Raw genomic sequence first — 25,945 nt, forward strand, 5'->3', positions numbered from 1 at the left:
GCCAATTACTCAAGCATGCAAAATGAAGTAATCCGTAACCACTAATGAAGAAGACAAAAATTGAGAAAAATATTAATTTCACTTATTCATTCTTCCTAAAAGATTGGAAGAAAATTAACAGTGGAATACTATTCCAGCCAAATTCCTTTCGGAAATCACTTTAATATGCAGTTCTTTTCTATTAGTTGGAAGGAAAAGAGTATCTGTTTGCCGTATACAATGCGATATTTTTCCAAAGATATAATAATTCCTGGTGACATAAAATGAAATAAAATTTTAGACGGAGTTAATTTGACCAGATCTAGCTATCATGGAGAGGGCAACACAGAGATGTCAGTATAATAAGAGTAAGGATTAGAATATCCTCAAGCTCACACCTACCAATGGATGATATCTGCGCTGGTTTCAATACTTGGAGATATTATAACATTTTCAATTAGCTTAAGGCTATTCCGTCAAGCCAATAAACCGCTCGCTTGAAATATCACTCATTAACGCTATAGGTATATCGGTTTGGGGTCCCTCATCATCAATCCCAAATCTCCAAAAATATTCTGCAAGATGTATTGCAAGCATCCAGTTCTCGAAGTCGCATCATCTCCCTTGATCTGCACGAAGCCCTATGATGAGTGATATATTGAGGGAAGGCTCGCCAAATGCATTTTTATGCCTATTAAAACAGACACAACCGTGAAAACCGTAGTGTTCATACTGAAATCTCAGATTGAATACTTGAACGCACTTATTTACTTCGTTGCATTGAGTGAAGCGGATAGAATAGAAGAAAAATGAATAGCGCGTAACGTGAGGGGATGGTGTTATTCGTATCTAGAGTTTTTTTTTCCACTGAAAAAGGCGAAGTGGAGAAGAAGAGGATGCCATGCTCCGGAGCGGTCCAGGTCTTTGGATGTTCCCACGTTAATGAGCTACCCGCACGTCATTTCCATGAGAAAATTCATACCGTCCTCTCTCTCTCTCTCTGCCTCGCTAAAACCCCTCCGCCATATTCCGGCCACCAGCCAACCGCTCCCTCAACAGAACCCTTCTCTGTGCAGAAAACCCTCTCCAGCCGTCACTTAGGCTCCACGAGGAAACCCCGGCAACGTACACACACATTGGACCAAACATCCTCCTTCAGGAGCAGCAAAACCCTTCTCTAAAACCACGGTTGCCAACTCTCCTAAGTTCTTCGTGAGGTTCCCGGAATAGGATTTTGAAATCTCTCGCCGCAAGGATGGAGTCATTAACCTCGTACTTGAACCTCAAATGATTAATTACTACCCTAGAATTCCTTCAATGGCTAAAATTCTCATGGAGATACAAATCATCACTAATCGTAGTGAATTAATAAGTAGTTATAAGAGTAATTTACCATTATTTTTGCATAAACTATAAAATTAATAGCGTTTCATAATCCAACGTGCAAGTATAAGATGACATTAGTCGGTTAAAACTTCTTTGCCACTTTAAATTACTAAAAAACTCGCACGGCGATAGATCATGTATACTTTGGTCGAATGTACGCAAACGAGAGAATTGTTGATGAGGAAATAACGTAGGAGTGAGACAACATGGAAACCTTTCAGGATCCTGAGTTCTACATACGAAGGAATGAATAAATGGATGTTTGTGTAAGGACATAAATTGCGTTGCACAAAATTAAACTCCAAACCACAACACTTCATTTTAAGGAAGCTTGATTATGCCTGGATATACATTAGCGGAATTTAATATTATTATCTTATAAGTGCCTGCAGGGACATTAGGAGAAAAGAGAGAAAAAACAAAAGAATGTAAAATAGTTGCTCGAGCAGTAGAAATACACAGATGGAGTACACGCCGTTGCTTTGGACACGTAAAGAGAATGGATGAGTCGATTAACAAGCAGGATTATGAAAGTGGAGTGAAAAAAGGAGCCGCCACACATTAAAGAACAATTGACATATTGGCTAGTGTATATGATAGAGGAGGCCGTGAAAGCGAGTTTTTTTTTACTGGAAATAGCATTAGGAATAGCATTATTTGAATTAGGTAGTCCATAAAAGCTTTAAAATTGAAGGAGGTTCATGAGAATTGAAGTAACTGAGAATAGTTTTGTTACAGTGAGTTCTTTTCGTGCACAAAAAAAAATCAGTAAGCTTATTTATAATATGCTAGAAACAAATGAAAAAACTATGGATACGTTAGCTCGAAAAAGTTGGCTCAAAACAATGGGTTTAAAATAAAACTATTTCTCAGACAATTTAACCCTTTCTAACCCAGAGCTGCAACTGGGAGAATGAGGAACTTGCATGGGTCGTAGATTGCTCTAAAAACTATTTTGAATAGGTCAAATGGATACATTAGCTCGCAAAAATACCTTCAGTTTCTCCATTCAACATCAAAAGAAATAAAAAAATTGCATTTAAAATCGAGAAAAATTTCTCTGAGCCGACCACTGCGCGAAGACACCCGAGCGTTGCCGAGGCCAGGCGTGACGTCATAGGTGCCTAAACAACCGCAGGGAGTTGGAAAATACGCTAAGCGCTTGGTGTAAAATTTGTTTTGAGGGAGTATTTAGCCGCTCATCATCACTTTATTTTGTTCTGTTATTCTTGGGCAAGTTTTCCTATTGCTATTGTGCCTAGATTATTACTTGGGATATTAATAACGCGGCATCGGGATGATGAAGTACAAGCGTTTCACTTCGTGTGTTTTAGTTATCAGAAAAATGGATGATAACGTTGCCACTCGTTCGAATAGTACACCTGAAATTCATCTACGTCTACATAATACCCCGCAAGCCGCCTTTAAGGCGTGTGGCATGGGATGTTAGGACACCAGCCTTTTTTTAGGACACCAAAAATTGATGCCATGACCCTCATGGAATTTGCTAAGACAAATTATTGCTATACGTTGGCGGCAAATCGAGTTGTAAAAGAAACTTGTAATACTGGAGGATAACGATCGTAAGCTGTGCTGTTGAATTTGGCAACGCCCGATTAGCGGAGAAGGTAGTCCTATCCGTCCTACGGTACGAATTCACAGCAAAACAGTCTGCACACAATCCACATGTGATATCGCGATCGGTTCCGCTGCCAACACACACACAAGCTACAACCTATTTCAATAATATAGGTAAATCCATAAACAATATACTAGCATATACCATAAAAATATAGCGGGAAATAGGCAAATACTCTTATCAAAAACTGGATGTCACTGTCACATTCTTATATTCATCACATACAACTTACAATAACAGAACTCGTTATGATGAATACAACTATTTATTCACTGATTCACCCTTAAATTAGCCCACACAAGTGACACAGGTGACATTTCTCACTACTATTCGTTGAAATAATGGAATAACAAACTTCACACACAGTTTTTATTTCAATAGCGTGATCGTGAAATGTCATATCTACTGTGACAACGGAGATTAGCACGCCACTGACAACTTTTACACTACTGTTAGACATTTATCGATAGCGTAATAGCACTTTTTACAATTCAATCACGATGGAACACTGACAACTCTTGGCCGATATTTTTCAACCTTGTCAAACTTTGTGCATTTCAACCACTGACACTGTGATTATTAGCAGTAGTTTAACGGGAGACGTCACGTTGAAAATAACACTATTTTGGCACAAAAATGTTCCTAGAGATCTCCAATCAGCGAGCAAAAGTTGCATTGACTGGAATTCACCCCATAATACAAGCACAGACAGTCCTAAACGACGAATTCTCCGGTACCTACGAATAAACGGATGAAGTTATTGTATATAAAAGCTAAGCGGACATCAGTAAACATCAAAATCGTTCTAATTGCATACTTAAATGAATGATATACCGTCGATAACATCAACTTACAATTAACGTATCCCCCTTCCAATGGCCGTGGCTCAGACTCCTACAACGATGTTATTTAGGTATTATATAATTTTTGGTTTAACTGCACCAGTTTTATATTTTATGCCCGTACTCAGATATTAATATTATAAATAATGCAAAATATGAGGGCTTCCAAGCCTCTATCGTCGGATATTTATCTTTAAATATAAAATAATCAACACGTCTAACAAACGAAGCTTTCACAACTGCTGGCAACTATTACAAACAATCACAACAATAGCTTCGCGTGATGTTTAGGCACCTTTGACGTCATCGAGGCTTCGTCGGCAGTGGCTTGGGGGGTGAGGTAGTTTTTCCCGCGCTTTAAAATTCGTAATATTTATCATTAAATATCTCGCGAAGGAAAACTCAGATAAACATGCGGTTTTCTTTGTTGTATTCAGAAAATAATTTTCTGTCCGCCTGTGAAATAAAAAAAATTCATGCAAGTTCCCCATTCAAATTTCACGATTCTTCATTTTGAAAAATTGAAAATTTTGCAGTCAATCATAGTTATCGTGGTAGCTAAATATTTCGTCATTTCGTCACCACAAAATAATGAATAGTTTACATATTTACTAAATAGAGCTGAAAATGTAAACATTTTTTATGTTACTTAGAAGCAACATTCGGTTATAATGGGTTAATCACTTACCTGTTAATGTGTGCAGTCTTCCGAGGGAATTAATACGGTCAAATCATTCATGAAGTACATCCCAAGAAAATTAAATGCAATTATGATTCAGCACAAGTCTTGACACCGCTCACTCAATAAAAAGAAGAATGCAGATTTCACGGCATTAGGCCCCGCGCAGCCCCTGCTTGCTATTTCCTGGATCTCATTAATTGGAGAGGTCAATTCGCGGAATCTATTCCTCCGGAGTTGGCAGCCCTATTTTGCCTTCCGCACACACCTTCTCCCCGTTAGGTACGTCTTTAAGCCTCCGCGCCCTTACCTCCTTCCCCATCACAACGAGTACCTCCCTTACCCCTTCTAACACGGCCTCCCACCCAACCCTTTATAGAGAGATTTCCCCAACCTCCTCTCCCTGAAACGAGGCCCACCTTAAGTTTCTCCCCTCCTACGGCCTCGTTACACTCTTTTGCGGCCCCCGCGTCTCCAGGAGAGGAGAGAAGAAGGGAGGAGGGGAAGGTGGGGAGGGAGTGGAACGGGAAAGGAAGAGGGAGAGAGAGAAGTAAAAAATGCTTAAAAACTTTTCCCCATCTCTCCCACCATCAGCGCTCTCCTCTTCCGAGCACATACACCCCCTGCCACACACTGCCCTCTCCTTCTCTCTCTCTCTCCTCCCTCTTCGTGATTTTTGTGCTTTTTTTTCTTCCTCTCATACCTTCTCCGCCTCGCTATACCTCCTTCTCGCCTCTCCCTCGACGATGTTTCTCTCTCCTCTCCTTCCTCCGTCATGGGAGGTTGGGGACGTGGGGGAAAGAGAGGCAGAGGGGGATGGAGAGGGTGGGAGAGAAATATATATATATATATTATTCTCTACCACCCACTCAAAAAGCAATAGCATGCCAACCCCTTCCTCGCCCTACGCGTTAACCCTTCCCTCCTATTTTGCTTTTCCCTCATCCCCTCGAACCCAAGGGAATTAATATTATATTTAAACAAAAATTAAAGCCAAAGAAATCCCTTGGTTCGCAGTCTGTTTCCCCTACGAGATTGATGAAATGTTGGAAAGGGGATGAGTATAAAACAAAAAAAAGAAGCAATGGATGGTTATAAAATATTTGAGTTAGAATATATCAATATTACCCGAAACGAATTTTTTTTAAATAAATATATATGCGTATCTAAAGGAATAACTGAAATTCCAACCTGATACGCACTCATCGTTCGAAATCAAAATCATTCTACGGAAACTGAACTTTTTCAAACGCGATGGGGAAAGGGGGGGAGAGTGTGGAAATCACTCGATGAATTAAAAATAATTGTGATGCGTGGAAAAAAATGCATGAATATATGGATGTTTTTAAACATGTGTTTATGTGTAAGCGATGCGAGCACACCCAACCAGGGACCGACACAGCCGCCTACGCTCGTCACTCTACCCTTTCCCACCCTCCTCACACCCCTCCCAGCCTCCCCAACCCTCTTCCCTTCTCTTTTTAAAATAAAAATAAGGGGCCCACCCCGACTTTCCTTCCACCCCCTGTGTGTCCCTCTCACCCCCCTCTCCTTCTACCCCACCTTAACGCTTTCTCAGATCCTCACCAAATTGTCCCACCCTCCCTCGACCAGCCCACATGCACACCTTCCCCCTCCACCACTACCCCTTCCCTCTTTTCAAATTTTCTTCCCTTCTTTTCTCTCTCCTCCCTTACACCCTCCACCCTCCCCGCCCCTTCCACTCCCCTCGTTGGCGCCCTGTTTTTACCCTCCCCTCATTCGAGGTACGGAGGAGGAGAAAAATTTTTTTTTCAACGGAGAGAGATAAAAAATGAAAAAAGTCACCACACCCCTTACTTTTCATACCATCTCCCTCAACTCAGTCCTCCCCCTCCTTCCTCTATACACATTCCTCTCCCTATCCCCCTCTCGTCCCTCAACCTCTCTCTTCAGGATTTCTCTTATCCGAACACTCACAGTCATTACCACAGAGCTATTCTAATTCAAAAAAGGTATACCGAGGCTTCTGATAGTTGGAACACATTTTTAAACTCATTGCGCGTGAATGAGTCTAATCCCTGATTTCAAATAATAAGGTTATCCACATGCTATCTAATTTAATAATTTTATGGTTAAATATTATACTTCACCTCCACCATTTGAGAAGGCTTAAGTCTGAATACTTACGTAAGATTTCAATTGACAACCTTTTAACATCATTTAAAAACCATTCATTATTTAGAGGTTGACAGGGATTAAAAAAAACTGTGAGAAGCTAGTAAACCATATTGAATGCTCAATTTTCTCTGAAAGGCAAGTTGACTATGATCCGAAGTTAGCGCTTGTCAATGATGAAAATCTATAACGCCATAAATTCTTAATTTAAAGTAAAAAACTTTGTAAATACACATTAATTTAATGCTGTACTTGTACTGTCATTTAGTACAGTATTAAATTTATGTGGAAGAACAGAGTTTTTTTAATATATATGTCACCATGTTAAGTCAGTTCCATGAAGTCACGCTAGAGACAGCGAATTAAAACATATATTTTTATTGCGGATGAAATTTCAAAAGCTAAAATAAATAATGAAACATACAAGTAGAGATGGAGACGAGAGAAGCTCATTTCACCTTATACTCAACCCTCTCTACGCAGTCCACCGATCTAGTCTGTTCTCTGAGCCGTGCTTTCTCGCTCCCTAGCTCTTCCCTTTACGTCCAACTCAAACTCGCAAACCTTCTGATACGAAACCTTTTCCTCCTTGCCCCACTAAAGAGCTCTCCCAACCTATCTCTTATCTCTCTCCTTATCCCGCTTACCTGACTCCGTTCCTCTCTTCTCTCTCGTCCTCGCGTCTCTCTCTGGTAAATATGATTTGAGGTTCTTTAAAGAGAAGGATTAATGCTGGAATCCTAAGTATTTATGACAGCATAGTTTGAACTAGGCAATGAATGAATACCTCAGAGGCGAAATAATTTTCTGAAAATAGATACGATAACGATAAAAAGGCAGTCACGTCCCCTTGTAAATTAAATGTTGATTAAGTTTGTCATGAGTTACTTAAGCCAATAGTATACGTGATGTTTAAATACACTATCAAAAGTTTAATGCAGTACAATTTGTGAAAATAAAACTATTTTTGACGCATATAATGAGATTTTGTAAATAGCGGAGAGTTAAACCTATTTTAAATACTCACGCAACGCGTCTAAAATTTTCCGTTTATTATTTTGCGACGAGATAAGACTAAATTCAAATGCGAAAAAGTACCGATTTAAAGATTTTTCCCATCTGCTAATGTCTTAAACACATGTATGACCCCGCCAAGGAAACTAATTCGATGAATAATTCAGAATTTACGTCTACAAGCACTCATCTTAACCGTCCCCCTATCTCTTCAATTCAACCCACACCTCTCCTTGCCCTATCCGACCCACCCCTGAGATGAGGACTCCAAAAAACCCACCCACCCTCCTACCTATCCTGCCCCTTCCCTTCCACCTTGCCTACCGTTCCTTGCAGCAGTAGCATCACCAGCAGCAGGTGAGAGATCCGAGTGGACGCAAATCCGTGTTGGAGGGGGGTGGGGTTGAGAGAGTAGCGAGAGAGAGAGAGGAGGGGAAGGGAAGATAGGGGAGGTTTTCGGAGGAGGCGAAAGGAGGGAGGGAGGCGGGATAGGGGAGGTTTGTTGAGGGGAAGAGATGTGGGGAGAAAGATACAGGGGAGAGCCCTGAAAGAGTATGGGAGGAGGAGGAGGCGGAAGGGAAAGGAGAGAGAGAAGGGGGGAGCGGGGAGGAGTGGTGGGGGTGATATTCGCATGGGGAGGGGGCCAGGAAGGAGGGAGGGAGGAATATCGGGCGTAGGCTGACCGTTTCTCTGTAGTCGCGAGGGAGCGGCGATGGCATGAGGAGGCTGGAGAGGACGCGGTAGGCTGCGAGGGGACCGACACTCACGTGTTCGCAACGGCGGCGGTTTTTTTGGGGCCCGGCCGAAAAGGAGAGAAGGAAGAGCACGAGGAGGAGTTTGAAGCAGCAGGCAGGAACCACCACTCCCTCCGGAACGCACATCATTCCCCCACGCCGAAGAACCTCTCATATCCTCCCTTATCTTTTCCCAGAAAACCGTATCGCCATCCGACTCTCTCTTTTTGTCTTCCTCCATCTCCAATTTTATCCGCTACCACTGCCACACTTCCCGCAACATCTCGTTCTCTAACGGTGCACCTGAACGCTCCGAGAGACAACCTACTCCATGCTCTATCCCTATTCTTCCTATCTTCATATCTCCAAGTTCAAACATCCTTCGAACCTACCACTACCTTCTCCACGCCTGAACGCTCCGTGCGACAACTCCCATCCTTTCCCTCTCACCCTGCACCTCTCCTCCTCCAGTAGTCTATCTTAATATCTCTCCCTGAGCCAAACATCACCCTCCTTCATTCCTTCCACGCCTGAGCGAGCTGTGCGACACCCTTAATCCTGTCCCCCGTACCCTGTGCTAACACGTGCAGCCACTTGCCGTACGCACACGATCCTAGCCCACTCCTACGAGCTACTCGCCTCTTTCTCCTCCTCCCGGATTTTGGGGAGCATAGGGGGAAATTTTATTTACGCTCCCTGAACCGACCCCATCAAACCTCCTTAGCCCTTACTCTCTTAAGCTCGTTCCCCTCGTCTTAAAAAACGGCCGACCCTACTCCCGAGTTCTCCCCGTATCCCTCCTCCCCCTTGGCATCATCGGAGCTCCCCCCCTCCCCCGCGCGGGCCGCATTCATACATACATGCACTCTCTCATTTATATATATTGACGTACTCGCGCAGGCATTTGTACGCTTGCGATAAAAAGAGAGGAGTGAGATAGGACTACCCTTCCACGTTCCTGTCTCCATCCGTTGCAGAAAAAACAGCACCTTTTTCTATCGGTTAAGCCCGCTCTCGGTTCGCGTTTCATTATTATTTCTCTTCCCCGGATTCCCAAACGTGTGCGCGATCAGCGTGTGCAAAGTGTGTGAGTGAGTGTGTGTGTTCTCAACGTGGTTTCTGTTTCCCATATATTTTTTTGTCGTATTCACGAAGCCGGCGGTCCATCCATCTTTTTTCCTCCTCCTCCCTTGTCTTTCTCCTGGCTCCCTTTCATCCCAGCCAGTTTTACCCCGAGATCGTCTGTCGTCTCGTTTTTCCACACCCACGAGCCCTTGGAGAACCACCCCTCCGAGAAAAACACACACACACACACCCCCGTCTCTCTCCGCACCACCCCCAAACGGCACCCTGATCCGCTCCTCTCTCCCTCATCAACATCCCATCGGCGTCTACTAGTCATCCTCCCCGCGAAGTCGAGCCACGAGGAAACAGAGAGACAGAGAGAGAGAGAGTGGAATGTAACACGGCATCTCCTCTCGATCCAGCCCTCCCGAGTCGTTTCTTTCGACCCCCTCCAAGCGACCCCACTCTAGTTCCCATCCACCCCTTAAAAGCCCTCGCACTTACACACAAAACACCACCACCCCCCACGAAACTCACTCCCCCTCTTCCCTCCCCCAGCCATTCCCCGGCAAAGGGAACGTGTATGTGTGAAGGGGTGTAGTAGACCTTCAGCCGGCACTCTTCTCGCGCCATCCTCTCTTTTTTTTTCAATTTCGGCAGCAAGAGGCGAGTGTGTGGGAGGAGTTTTTTTTTCACCGGGCAGGACCCGGCACGCGACTTTATTTTGGCTCAGAGAATCCCCACCCTCTACTCCCCCCCCCCTCCCCGCGGCGAGTGTGCGGTGGCGGAAGCGAGGAGTCGCCCTTGCCATTATTGTTGGCCGGCCCTGCCGTCACGTACCGTTGATTCTTCCGCTCCGGCGTGTGATCCCTCTGCCACGAGAGCCGTCGTGCGGGCACGCGCGAAGAGACACGCGTGCGGGGAAGACCACCTCGCGTGTAGAGTGCCGGAGATATCTACCAGTGGGTGGAAAACAGCCGAGTGACACTGAGTTACGAGGAAGTAGATGGGAGGAAGAGGTAGTTTCGCCCGCACGGAACCAATAATACCAGCATCGAAAATTACAGAGTGACCTTGAGGTCCACGCAAACAGAAAGGAGGAAGAGATAGGGAAAGGGAAGAACTCAAGAAAGGGAGGAACTCGTGTGGAAGAAAGTAAATTACTAAGTGAAGCTGAGGTCTATTCGGAGGCTGCAAGGATCTGGAGGAGGAAATAGTTCAAACCACATGTAACCAACACTGCCGGTATTGTGCATCTACAATTTCAGTAACATTGGGGTCCACGGAGACCGGTAGGGTATTTTTGAATATATATACACAGCTTTGCCCACGCAGAACCAACACAGCCGGCATTGTGCGGTGCTAAGCTGAGCGTGTGTTAGAAAAGCACGGAGTGTCCAGGAGAAGAGGCTGTAGGTGCCGCAGTGATACCTTGATCCCCACAGGATCTACGAGGAAAACAGATACCCCCACACGAATTTGACTGCACGTTGAGGTGAGATAAACTGGGTGCGTGACAGATCGGCACGAAGTGGGTACGTGTGGAGGTAAGGACAGGTATCTAGGAGTGTTCCTCGTGTGCCAGAAGATTGAAAAAAGAGGGGATAAAATTTCACGCCCGTACCTGCATCGCATTGACGAATGCACGTCCGTGCATTGATAGTTAACCCCCCGAGTGAACCAGTGTTCCCACCTGGGTGAGTCGAGGTGCTGTGCTACCCTTATCAAGGGTGGAGGGAAGGGAGAAAAGGCGTGAACTAATTACGTCGACCCCGCAGCCGGGTGGCGACCACTGACCACAACGCGCAGCCGTGGAAGGAGCGGTCATCCGACGCCTAAGCCGCCGCGGGGTGCCTCCAGGAGAGCGCTGGCGGTCTGGACATAGGTCAGTGTCATGCCCCTTCTCTTTAGTTCTCCCTTTATTTTCGTATTTCCCCCTTTATTCTTCATTGGCAGGGTACACTTATACAACAAAAAATACGTTAGTTAGAAAATATTTTGAATTTTTTTGAGAGTGCTAAGAATTATTCGGTCGTCAAATTAATGTCCTTAACTAGTGATGAGTATGAAAAAAACATTTTGTGTCAATCATATCATTAAAATGCCTGAGGTTGTCCGAAATTCATTGGTTACAACTTATTGTACGCACCACGGCATTACTCTCCACATTACGTGAATACTTGCGCTAACCTACCTCTGCCAATCAGCTGAAAATTCATTAAATATCGCAATGTGGCACAATCGGAGGCTAGAAATAGTTAACCTTATTTCATCTTATGAGTCCTTTGAACTACGGAGCACTGGGGTAAAAGTAGTCAATCTACAGTGGCAGGGTACACCTGACTCCAGGCAATCGTGCGGTGCAGTTCATTCATAGCGAGACATTTTTATGAAAGGATGGGTATAGAAACTCGTTCTTTCTCAGAACTGTAAAGGACTTCTGTAAATGTAAAATTTATTTTTTAATTTATTTATTCCTGTGCCACCAAAAAAAGTACAATTGGCATTTTAAATTGGAGTTTTATACCTTAACTGTTAAATGTACACGAACATCCATGATCTGAATTGGGACAACTTACCTAGGCGGTACTCGAACATGCGAACTTTCGCGTGGGAGGCAAGGCCTTTACCCCTGAGCCAACGAGGCCAGCATCTACCTGAAGCAGTGACAAGCAGTGAACTCACTCCACCGCGCACCTTTTCTGTATTGGCTAGTTTCCTAACATCCCCTTCCATACGCCTTTATAGGAAGCTACCGGGGTATTACGTGGATGTAGGTTGTCGAGTGGAGAGACCTAGCGAAAAGACCTCCCTCCCCTCTGTTCTAATACGCACGCCACCGGTAGCGGTCCGATAGGATAAAGTGTCACTTTTCGCGCTCGTGATAGGCGACCCTGCACACCAACACGCACGTGCTAGAGGAAAGGATGGTGTCGGATGCGGTGGACAGGGGTAGATTTGGGTAAAAGGGAAGTATGAGAATGCGAAGATAGTCTGCTGCGTGCAAGCGTTCGGAGGTGTCACTGGAATTTCAGGACTCCGGGGCGACCCGTGGAGGACGTCACAGGATCCGAAGGGCGAATTCCTTTCTCCTCTCCATGGTGCCCATACATTTACCCTCTCCCGAAAGCGGGTCGGCTAATGTCCTGCCCCTGGGAAGGGAAAGGGTGACACCCTATCTGCCAGCGTGATGCAAATGGTAGAAGCAGTGAGATACCTCGGTCATGCGTTCGCTGCATCGCCTCCCCTCAAAGATCAATGGCTCTTGGTAGAAAGGTCTCCCTCCTACCAATGACTTTAGGTGAGCGAGAGACAGTTTCTCAGGTGGTTATCGTTCTAAAGATTTACATAAAACAGTAGTAATTGATAATATTCACGACTAGCTAGCTATATTTTGAATTTTCTGCTGTTACCAGCGCAATAATTGGACTCTGCACGACTCCTCTAAAGCTATCATGCAGACGGTTTGCAAAATGGAAATTGCAAATGCAAAATTTTTTGCATTATTCAACTATTATAATTTTTGAAAGTATCCTCAATCCTACTAGGCTTCAAACATGGAAATTTCTTCGGCTTAGATAGTTTTTTGATTATATTTATTTGATTTTTTTAACTCTCAAAATGGATTCTTCGAATATACCTATATTTTTTTCGGCGAAAAGGTTTTAATGGAATTTTTCCTCTAAGTCTCAGTGGAATTATCTACATTTTATTATTTTTGGCAGCCTTTCATAGATTTGAAAAAATATTTGTATTTTCCTAAGTAATTTATCCATATGATTAAATGAGGTAGTTCAAAGACAACGTACGGGAAATGTCTCTTCTGCAAACTACAGTTTGTATAAAACTAATTTTACCTTCATATTTTCTAAGCTCGCCTTAATTGTCAATTCGCTAAGTTTGGCCAGAGCCATGCTTTAAAGGCGCAAAAATATTTACAAATCTATCTCCGTCCCAATTCCTGTGCCAGCGTAAGCGTTCAGTTTCACTTAAAAGCATATACAATCAACACAAAAATATTTCGCATACATGCCTTCTTGAGTGGTATTTCAATTAATAATTTCATGCTTCGTTATTAATGAACTCTTATTCATTTTTGACTGATATTTTTATGTTTGAAAATATTTACATTTTACAGACTCAATTAATAAGACTCACATGTAAAATTTTAGATATACGGTAACGATTTGAAATGCATATGGCATGCATGTTATCCAGCCTCTCATGAATTTGCAAATCTACGGAGTTTTTCTATGCATTAATAGTTTGGGCCAGCCGTTTAAAAAAGCAATTACTCAAAAATTACGAAAATTTCAAATAATCTTAAACAATCAAACCCTCAAAAATGCTATCTATGCCTCGGAAGTTACCTTTCTCCACCGATATAAAACATTTCACAACGACTAATAGATCCCCCAACTAATTCCATGTCTACTAAATTGAACGTTTTTGTAAGTACATATTTCCAAAAGAGACGAGCATTAAGTAGTGTGATTTCTTTCAATTAAGAGATGATCAGATTGAGCCTCGAGCTTAACTCGTTAAAAATTCTTCTTGATGCATCATCAAACGAATAAATCCACGCTTCAACGAATATATTTCAAATATCTGGCGTCTGTAATTTTCAAATTAGAAATGCTTTCAAAAATCAGCGTCCAATCAGTAGGTTCAAATCAAGATGAGTAGAAATCACTGCTCTCTTCCCCACAAGCACTTATCTCTCCAGCCATGTGGATTCTCGAAGGGTGACATTAACGCCTATTTGCGAACGTCCCCCATCTACGCACGGTAAGAAATTGACTTTCAGCCCCATATATCCATTAAAATATTCCGATGTGGCTGATCTGGGAGTGTGCGTCCTAAAAATATAATGACTCATTCCCGTTTTAATAATCTCACTACTTCGGCTCCCTCCTCATTTTTTTGCCTTTAACGAGACGGACAAATTACACATAGGCAAGCAGATTTTAGTCCACTCATCGCGACGGCCCATCATCATCATCACGAATAATTTTCTCTTGCGCCCATTAAAGCGGTGAGGGATGTTAATTGCATGCAACGTCGTAAATTTAAGTAAAAGCTTGACCAATTTGTCTGGGAAGGATGTAGCATCTCATCTGCAGCGGATTTCGTAACGACAGGGGTCGGGGGAACCTGAGAAATATATGCATACATAACTTCAAGAACGCTTGCAAGGACCACGCATGATTATGCTTCTTACGACGCGCGTTCATTATCTTTACATTTCAGCGTTCCGTAGTAAAGAAAAAAATTCGCTCCCCCCGTCTCGAAGGAAGCAATTAAGTTGTGTCTGTCTCATTCCCTCCACCCCTCCTTGCTCGGCCACGCCTTCCTTCTTAACACTTTTCTTTTAATTGGAAAGGAGGACGGGCCTAATGCAGTAATAAATCACACTCATCCACACACACGAGAGAGCTAGGCGGGAGGGACACGCTAATATTCCGCGCCGTAAATAAAAAATTTGCGCACTAAAAAAATCCCAATCGTTGGATACGTCCAAAGCCAAAAGCTACGACGAATTTTTGGAAAATTCGTCGTGTAATTTTCGGCGCGCGATGACTCACGCAATATCAAGCTGATGAACGACGACCCTCCGCCCCCGTCGTCCACTTCAGCCTCGTGCTCGCTCTTCCCCCCCCTTGTCCCTGCATTTGCACGTAGAGTAAAACTCGCTTATAACGAATTTCAGTAGACCATCAGTCTATTTCGTTATAAAATGGTTTTCGTTATATCCATCATAAAGAATTTTGCCCTATATATCGAAGGATTGCCGGCTAAAATTCCGTAAATCGTCGTGATTTAAGCAACATGTCCGTAACAATTAACAATCGTACCACCTTTTCTATCAAACGGCTATAAAGGGAAGGATATTAAGATCGACGGTAGAACTATGCTGTGACGGTCACACGTGGAAACAACTTATGATAAGATAAGGAACGGTTAAGTACCGAAGATGGTCTTAATTTCTTTATAAAAGAGGAGATAATTCCCTAAGGGAGCAAAGAATACTTTGTAACAGCGGGAATTGCATATCATCAGAACTCGTTACATACGGGGAAATTAACATTGGCGATTATAGGAAATAATTTTTTCCTGGATGTACACAATTACTAATACCACTTATTTTTTATCAGAGCGCGACCCGGGTTTCAATGAATTATCATCATCTTCGGGCGCTAATTATAATAAGAATGATAATGATAATTCAAAAGAATGATAATGATAATTCATAAGAATGATAATGATAATTTATAAGAATTACAATGAAAAGAAGATGATGATAATTCATTGAAACCCGGGTCGCGCTCTGATAAAAAAATAAGTGGTATTAGTAATAGTGTACATCCTGGAAAAACTTATAATGGAATACCACAAAGTAAACCAAGAGTTAGTGAATTTTGATTTTAGGAAAGTCCAAGGGACCTGAAACTCATCTTGTTAAAGGAGGGATTTTGTTGCATGCGTGATCGTTACAAGCGAGTGTTATCTTATGTCTCTCTCAATCTCTCTCTCGTGGCATAAACACACACTAGAGCAATTCCGTACTCACGCACAAGCTTACTCACGCTCCCAAATGCCCGTACAATTACGCGCGGACCAACGAAACGCATCAGCGGAAATGATGAAGTGGCCACACGACCTTTTTGTTCCGCCGAACGATTTATATTCTCTTCCGCTGGTCGTTTTTAAGATATAAATCGCGTTTAAAAAATAAATGCTTGGCGTCCAAAATTGTAGAGAAACCATAACATATCCGATGGCATTTTCGATGAAATATATCCTTACTTCCCCCCATCCCCCCCCAAAAAAAAACATGAACAAATAGTGGGATAGAGGAAAGAAAATATAACTGGAAATTTAAATGAACGTAGATTTGATACCAAAAGGAATTCATTTTTCTTGAATGAAAACACTCATTTTCATTTTAAAACCACACACATTTCCTCAATTTTATGATTTTTATATCCTGTAATATTTGACAGAATCAATGACTCTGATACCGGTGAGGATATACGAGTCGGCTGAATATGCTTTCATGGTGAGTGTACGGGAATCAAGAAACCAGCATTAGCATGAGCTTAATATGGAAAAAAGCACTAACTAGACCGCAGTAAAGTGTGCCAATTGATTGTCAGATTGCAGTACATGACGTTAGTTCCATAATTTACTCAACAACTGAGAGGGATTCAACAAAAAAGTAGTCCACCAAACGGAATCGAATCAGGAGAATATGAATGAATTCCTGCCGCCACTGAATTTACTCAGTACTCGCATCCTTTTCAATACCGCGACGCGAGCAAATATGAATGAGCGGTACATCGGTAGAGAGCGCGTTACGGAGAGCAATGACCACATGTCGAAGTCATTATGCAATGAGAACGCGATGGAACTTAGAAACATTTTAACAGAAAAACATAAGTGATTTCGTAACCTGAGTTCCCTAATTCCCAAAATCCTTATCGAAAACTTTCTTTTCACGTTGTTAAAGAAAAAAATCTAAATTTGATTGCACTAGTACTCACGGACACCGAAATTGTATAGATAAAAGTCCTGTTCCACAGAATTTCGTCCTCACGCGAACCCGAGTCGCTACGGTTCAGCAAAGAAACCATCATGAAGGATTTGGTGTGTTCCCAGCGAGTGATACCAATGAAGTCTTCACCGGGTTAGTGAGACGGCCGCTGCCGACGTTTCCATACCTAAGAAGGAGGAAGATGCGAAAGAGGCGTCGAAACGTCTGCAGCCACCGTGTCACTTACCTAATGCAGAACCCGTGATAACGTCATCCGAAAAGAAATTATAACTCTCCAGAGACCGAAATGAAGACATGTATTTAGGAAGCAGGAAAAGGGGTTAAGGAAGCAAAAAATGATATCCTCCTCATTTTTTCATCCACTCACGTTGAGCTGCAGCGGCACGAGATACGTATGAATGTGAGAGAAGGAAGCGCGCCACCAGTGAGTCCACCTCGGAACTGATTTGCCGGGAGGGATTGTGGAAGAGAGTGAATCTCCGGCAAAAACCTCTTTTGTGATCGTCTTCAATGGGCTGAGGGAGGGGGTCGTGTGTGTGTGAAGGGGGAGGCGGGGGTGGGGGGGAACGACATTCGTGGCGTGGAGTTGTATTGAAGGAGGGGCAGGGATGCGTACCCTTAGGCGGGAGCGGGGATCTCTCACGAGGGAGACGGGAGGGTGAGCTTTTCTGGACGAGTTGAGGGGTTGTGGGAAAGGTAGTGGGGGGATTGAGGAGAGAAGTGTGGAGGCGTGAAAGGAATGGGAAGAGAGTTCTCTGAAGGAGAAAGTCAACGTACCACACGGTTATTCCATCCGCCACCGCCGCCGCCGCCCTGGCGGCCATGAGGGGAGGCAGGACGGGGGGGATTAAGATGGGAATATTAAGTCTCGTTCACAACAACTTAACTTAGCGTCGTGACTTAACAGGACGCTAAGTTAAGCTCCCGGTCAATCGGTCTAATTTCCCGTCTTATCACATGCTCAAAACTTACTCTCACTCAAGGCTGTAACCAGAGCATAGGTTTAGAAGCTATCTGCATAATCTTAAATATAACATTTGGTACTATGATCCTCGGTGTAATTGCCCATGGAATTCAGGAATCTCGATAGCGTAGTGATCTGCGCAATGCTCCAGAATGTCAAAAGTCCGTGGTTCGATTCCCAGTCCAGGGGATTTTTTTCTCATTGCAAATCGTGTAAAACTCTATAAATATTCGGGGTGAAGATATTAGATCTTTTTCAACATTTTCCTGTATCTCTAATATTCTATATTGTATAAGGAAATATAATAGATACAAGTAAGAACTGACTGAGATACGGTTAGGAAGAAGATTTCAGGATGATAATGCAAATTATAAATAAGCTATGTATCTGGATAAATAAAATTATACGACCAGTTGTGTACGATTAATTACTCCACTTATGATTTGATAACTAGATAAGAACCTGTTTAAAACTGACTCTCATTTAGCGATTAAACCATAGGGTAGGTTTAGAAACTAACTGTATGCTCATGAAATATTCTGGGTGAAGATAGTAGACCCTTGTCAAAATTTTCCTGCATGTCAAATATTCGTCTTTTTTTTAATATAGAAAATGGATATAGGTAAATAGTGACTGAGATTTACGGCTAGGATGAAAATTTCAGGATTATAATATAAATTATAAAGACGCTATATATCTGAATAAATGAATTTGTTCAACGGTCGTGCAGGATTAACAATTCCACTTATGATTTGATAACTAGATAAGAGCGGTTTCTGGAGATAAAACACTTAAAGCAGGGTAATTCGACTTAGTTCGGTCATTAGTGGATAAAAGCTAAATTGTTCCTTAAATCCAGCCGATGGTAATCAAGCTACGTACATCTATTAATAGTTCTAAAACAGACGAAGGACCTCTCAAATCGTTCTCATGATTGTTTTCCCGTCTGCACTGCGATTTGGTTTCACTTAATATAAAAATACAATAAGGGTATATCATTCAGAAACTAAATTAGGCTTAATAGAACCCAGAAAATTTAGTTAAATATTTCACTAATCGCAGCTCAGTCCGTCCATCATTTAATTTTATCTATCACAGAGAACTTTTTTATAGCGTTTTATGACTGCAAGTACAAAATTTTATAAGTATTTGCTGGAGCAAGAGAAAGTTGAGTTATTTCACACAAATTGTTTCACCAAGTAAAGCTGCTCTGCTCCCTAAGTTCTTTTTGATAGCAGACGCTCTACCGACTCTATATTCACGCCAAGTTAGGGGAAGTTAAGTTTCTGTGAGCCAGGCTTAGGGGAGGCTATCGTGGAGGAGACGTGGTGTTGGACTTTTGCTCCCTCTTTCCTCCTCCTGCCCCTTTTAGCCGGTCCAGAAGCGTTCCCCGCATCTTTTATCTCCTCTCCACACAGTCTCTAGCCTCTCCAACGCCCCCCCTACTCTCTCTCTCTCTCCCCCCTTCACCAATCCCCAGCACGTTGATCTACAATCCATCCAACAAACTCCTCCTCCCCGAAAACACCCACGTACACCGGCCTCAAACGTTTTACCGCCTTCCGATCTTCTTTTTTTTTCATCCTCTTCGTATGCACGACACTCACGTCTCGGTCGACCCCTTTTTAGAGACACGGAAGGATAGAAGAGCTTCGCTCGAAGGATATGGGGATATTGTGAGGATTTGAGAGCAAGATTAGAGAAGGTTCATTTTTGCCAAATTAAAAAAAACTTACAATAAATGGATGCATATTTTTGTGTGTGATAAACATTAACTTCAGACAAATCTCAATTTCGCGTGCTTTCCGCATGAGATTAGTTTACCCTTCGTAGAGGCAGTGAAGGATATAATATTTTTCAATGACTGGAAAAGGTTTTTTTACCATAGTTTAGAGGAGAGAATGCTAAATAGGAGTTTTAATTTTAAACAAATTGAAAACTAATGATAGGAGACAATTTGGTCGGTATAATACGCATGTAATCTCAAATTTTTATTTTTAGCGCACAGCTCTTAAGCATAAGTCATAGTTTCAAAGAAAAGAGCGGTTTTATGGACTAGGCCATAATAAAGGGTTGCATTTTTACCATATTAAAAGGGAATAAATTGATGCCTATTTCTGGGTACAATGCACTTTCATTCTCAAAGAAATTTATCGTTTACGTGCATGGCACACAAGTAAGAGTTGACCCCTTTAAGAAGCACGGAAGTAAATAAGTTTCCCCAAATAATGGAGGAAGTATGTTGCCACGGTTTAAAGGGTTGTATCCTAAATAAATTCAAGAATGAATGGGCACAGTTCGCGGGTTCAAATCCTCATTCCTTTTCTTCCCTTTCCTTTACGTGCTTGGCACACAGCGAGGCTTTGACCCCTTCCAATTACGATAAAACACCTGAAGATATATCTTCACCTTGGGATGGATAAACTGGTTATTTTTTGGCACGGTTCGCAAGTTCATGGCTCATAGTTTACTGAGCTGAAATATCCTCGCTTGATAAATCTATATGCTTTCGGAAATGACGGATTGAATGGAATACTTACCGAACAAGATGGGGGAGGGCATTTTAATAAGATACCAAACTGGGTTACAGTCAAATGAATTGACCCCTTTATGTTAATGCACTCCTGAAGATCTCTCAATTTAATTTCAAACAGAGAAATTTATCGAACTGCGCTTCTGTAATGTAAAGTATTTCTATTATGAATATAAGTATTTCAAAGAAAAAAAAATTACGGGTTATCTTAGTAATTGTAGGAAAGGTAATCTTATTTCGTAGATTGTTACCGGAACACTAACAATAAATTACCAAGATGATTTTCTTTCTTTGCTTTGCCATTTATCAAGATGAATGTGAAATTTCAGTCTTAGGAGCTACCGTTGGCCTTTGCCTTGGCAGTTATAAAGAATTAATGCAAACTTGACGAGGGTTTTGAGGCTCTTAACCTGTGAACTATTAGTGAAAGTAGTTCAGGAGGAAAAAGAAAGATATTGAAAAAGTTATATTCCCACCGTTCAGCTTAGCACCTGGTGATCTTCACCTTTCTCAGCCAAATGGAAACAGCTAAATTTCATTATGTGAAGCCACACGTTTCCCATGCTTCTTCCATAAGTTTGAAACCTGAAGTATGTCTAGAAGTAAAGAAGTTTATCTCATGAGAAATTATATTTTTAAATATAAATTTAGTGAATAGACTCAGGTGAGGATAATTACGAGGTCAGTAAATGTTGATATTCAAATTGTGCAGAAAGATTCCAATCTGACAATTAACGGGGACTTTTACGGGTGCAATAACGGACGTGGAAATAATGAAAAAGTCTCGAAAATTGATCCAACAATATCATAAATCAAACAAAAGATCTTCAGGTTTCACGGAACATTCTTAAATTATGAAATTTTCAACGATAAAATTCACATTTCTGCTTGAGGCTTTCGCAGCGCTGGATTGCAGTTCTCTCCATGGTTTCCATCATTCGTGAGGCTATTAGAATTGAAAAACTAACGGAAAATTTCAATAGAGATGATTAGAATAGACTAAATACCACCTGGAAGAGCCTAATTTGCAAAGCACGCCAAAATTGAGGTCCTCGGCGCTGATTGGTCGCGCCATTGGTAGGCCACCCTGAGGATGATATAAGTAGAGGGCCATTTCCATCTATCTCACTCAGACATGATCTGAAAATGAGACCAGCATAGGCCAGGAAAAGTCATCGGTAAAATTTACAAATATCAAGCCATTATTATTTACGAGATTTGAAGATCCTGATCAGCGTAGTAATCCTTAAATATATTCAAAATCCAGGAGACTCATCATTTCTCCTATTGCAGGTGCAATCATTATCATTGTATTCAAAGCAAAATCACCCTCAGCACATTCATCAATAGAACTATACGTCTTTTTACATGTGGAAATCCTTCAAGAGCTTGAGCTCTCGCAAGTAACCTCACTTCGCAGGCGAAGGTAGTAGGATAAAGTTTAACGAATGCAAAATTTTGATGGAAAGAAAATTATTGTTTCTAAAAAAAAGAGAATAAATTAAATACGGACAATTCTGCCTAACCAGACAATATACCTCATGCTCATCGCTACAATTTACCGTGAGAAAATGACTCAATATTAAAATTGGACGTTATTCTGATTTATTAAATTCCCTTCACATCGTTACCAAGTGGTTTGCAGAATTTCCATTGGCGCCATTATAGTCCTCCCTGGTAATATACGCGGCCTTTAACGCAGTTGGAACAGTTTTAGTTGACCCGGAGTTGACCAAGGTTTCTCTTGACCCATGCTCTTTGAATTAGGGTTTTAGACCATTATCATTTCAGTCTAAAAGTCGGCATGCCTTAAAAAAATTTCACTCACTCAAAACTTCTAAAACACGCGGTCATTAGAGAATAATACCGAGGGGCTTGTTGGAAATGGGTCTAATTTACTCATTAAGCATTCAAAAAGGAGGTCACTTTGGGCAGTGAAGATGTAAATCACCCATGCAAAGCCCATGGGAGAGCAAACTTCATTCATTTTGGATAGAAGGGTCTTTTACCTTTCCCAGGGTCACCAGCATTTTCCACAGGAGATAATGTGACGCGAAAATCGCAAAGCTTGGGTTTTAAGCCCGAGAAAACACTGAAGGCAATTTGCATGGTGTTGAATGAAACCGAAACCACTGATCCATGGCCTTACGATCAAACGTGGCTTTGAAACTTGATCCCGAAAACCTTTTATCATTTCAGTGCTCTAGCCATTAAGTTAGTCTCATACGGGGAAAAATCGAAAATGAATGGTTTTCAGGATAGATTTTCAACATGCCATCCCCAATAACGCAAATTTTTGGCCTCAAGTCCATATCTGAGCGATTAAGAATGTTGCGATTTTGGGGAATTTACTGCCAAGGAAGTTTCCATTTGTCTATCATCAAGTGAGGTGGTTGATTTTTGTTGACACTTCGACGTTTAACTTAGAATCTATAGGGCAGGTTTTGCGCTACTCAGACGCTACCATAAAAAGGTGTCATCCCGCTTAAATACATACTCAGGCATGTAAGGTGGTCAAAATCGTACGCACATGGCGTCTCCCGAATTCAAATAGAAATGCATTATTGCTGGATAATGTAGGAATCGAATTATGCAGCGCCGCGTCGACAAGGGTGACATAAATCACCAAGTTGCAATTTTCAAGAACGCTTCTCATCTCATCATACCTTGGATAAATATTCTACTCACTTTACACGAGACACTAAGTTGAAACACAGTGAAGTATTAGTATTAGCGTCAAATAAATGAAACTGCGGAGATATGGGAATGTTTTTCGTGCCTGTACCCCGTCTGTTGGTGACGATACATGATATGATACTGGCCTCGGTGGCGGCGGAGTTCAGTTCTCGCCTGCCAAACAGGAGGTCGCAGGTTCTAGTCCCGCCTGGGCAAGTTACCGATATCCAGGGCATGGTTGTTTGTGTACGTTAGACTACTAACATTATAATGACCCGGATGTAAAAGGCCGTATAGAGCTGATTTCGGCGGTATGAAAATAAATAAATGAATTTCTATGATGAGTAGTAAACGCAAAAGTACATTATTCAACGCCAGCCCATTTTTGCACTCTTACCTTTCCTTACCATACCTTCCTACTAAGTCTTTCGCATTGCCTATCATTCAAAATCAGTGTTGACCACGCAACTTTCAGTAAACCAATCTTTCTTCTTCTTTTTATTTTCAATGAAATTTCCTCTGATTAAACTGTCATGCAGAAAAATCAGGAGATAGGGAGGGAGTGAAATGGCAATTATTTCTTCCTTCCGAAACTTCGGGTCTGTGTGGGGGATGGTGGACACTCCCAGTTGCTATTTTCAAGAACGCTTCTCATCTCATCATATCTTGGATAAATTTTCTAATCATTTTACGAGAGAGACTAAGTTGAAACCCAGTGTATTATTATTACTTGCGTCAAAGAAATTCACTTGAGGGGTTATGTTTTACTTGTCTGTAACCAGTCCGTTGACGATGTATGGTATTTTCGTCTTCGATGCGTAGAAAGCGTAAAATCATATTGCTGAACTTCGCATTGCACATCATTCATTAAACACGACTGACCATGCAACTTTCGATAAACCAATCCCTCTTCTCCTTTTTTATTTGCAATGAATTTTCCGTTGATTAAACGTGTCATGCGGAAAAATCAGGAGAGACGGGAGTGAAATGGCAATTTTCTCTCTAGCGCTCCGAAGCGGGGGATGGATGGTGGGAGGCGAATACTCCCATTTTACTCTCCCTCGAATCCATCAATGCTTCCAGACACCTCTCTTCCTCCACTCACACACACACAAACACCAACCACCCCCGCCAATATCGGCCACCGCCTCGCTTGGTGGTGGTCCAGCCCACAACCCCCTACTCCCATCCCTTCCCCTCCAGTGACCCTCCTCCCACCCCTCCCACCCCCACCCCATCCGAACGCGACTACTACTCACTGGCGGAATCACCGTTCAGCAGCGAGGGCGGCCGGCCTCAAAATCGAATGCGGTACCGTGGTGGGGGCGGAGAGAGAGAGAGAGAGGACACACGAAAAGGGAGGACGAGGGAGAGGGGTGCGGGAGGGTGCGGCGAGCATAGAGGAGAGAGCAGCAAAGTGGGCGAAAGAGGGCTGCGATTCAGACAGAGAGCGAGAGGGAGGGAAGAGTAGTTGTAGTAGTAGCAGCGGCGACTGCTGTCGTCGTAGTAGTAGTAGTAGTGGCGGCCGGGAGAGGTAGTGGTGACGCCGAGAGGGGGAGTTTCCCATTGGACCCTCTAAAACGAGGGCGAAGTTCGGCCGTGTAAAAAGGGAGGGAGGGGCCGGATCATGTTGGCAGGACTGGGACGTGGGGGACAAGGTTCTCTCTCTTAAGTGGGTGGGGATGTGCCCCCTCTTATGTGAGGGACAATGGGTGATACGACTGCGGAAAACCCCCGTGATTCGTGTACTACTCCCCGTGAGAGGAGGGCGGTTTCGGGAATTTCAAACTCTCCTCCCGATAAACCGCTCTTGTCCCATAAAAACCCGGACTACTGCCAAGCCCTGTGAACTCGTCCCTTACCTTCCTCTTTCTCTCCAGTAAAGGGGCCCGATACCTGAGCGAACAGCGCGACGATCGTAAAGTAATAGAAGCGATTGGTTGTGTATCTATCCATGAAAACTGTTTGCAACACTGCCTTCGTACATGTCCGTGTATAATACTCAGTCAGTATATAGCTTAAATCGAACTTGAAGATTCTACGTGGTGGAAGGGCTCCATATTATCAATAACAGACACTTTGTTAGTTCCACAATATATTTTTAATTTTTTTGTTCGGTTTCGGCCGGCCGTCACACCATTATCAAGTATTTTCTGTACTCAATAATGGTGTAACAGCTGAAATCGGTCAAAAACAAAAATAAAAAAAAAACATATATATTGTGGGAGTAACAAAGTGTCTGCTATTGATAATAGTATATAGCTCAGTATTCTCCTGACAGAGATAGGCGCCAGACTGCTCCGAAACGCTTCCACCTAGTACGTGAGTGTTTTTTGTTTCGTTACTTATTTTTCCTGCTTCGTATAGTTAGTAGATATTTATTAATCCTTTCATAAAATTTCGAAGTGTACAATATAGACTATACTAACGCATATTTGGAGTTATGTCGATCCCAATGAGAAAATATCAGTGAAATATGCAGAAATAAATGTTACATTCTAAAATAAGTACACCTTCTTATTCATAAAAAAAAAGAAATTCATGCTTTTCACACTACGATAAAGGACCAACGTCTGCATCTATAACGTGGTATATTCATATTTTAGGCTGAAATGGCAAGCGTATGCGTAAAAAAAACTGAGGAAAATAAATCTATTTTTCTGCTTCAATACAGTTTAATAATGTCTTGAAATAACTGCGAAGTCTAGCCTCAGAAATACCG

At 42.3% G+C, this 25,945-nt stretch overlaps 1 protein-coding gene across 1 annotated transcript in view; it reads left to right on the forward strand.

Annotated features, from left to right (window-relative positions):
* The first annotated feature begins 8,409 nt into the window (after nt 1-8,409).
* Nucleotides 8,410-25,945, forward strand: part of LOC124158186 (leucine-rich repeat extensin-like protein 5) — a 38,220-nt gene continuing 20,684 nt past the window's right edge. The window contains exon 1 of the mRNA XM_046533374.1: nt 8,410-11,380. The gene's annotated coding sequence lies outside the window, so the exon portion shown is untranslated. The remainder of the gene's footprint in view (nt 11,381-25,945) is intronic.

Source organism: Ischnura elegans, chromosome 4 (assembly GCF_921293095.1).
Source record: "Ischnura elegans chromosome 4, ioIscEleg1.1, whole genome shotgun sequence".
Classification (NCBI taxonomy): Eukaryota; Metazoa; Arthropoda; class Insecta; order Odonata; family Coenagrionidae; genus Ischnura; species Ischnura elegans.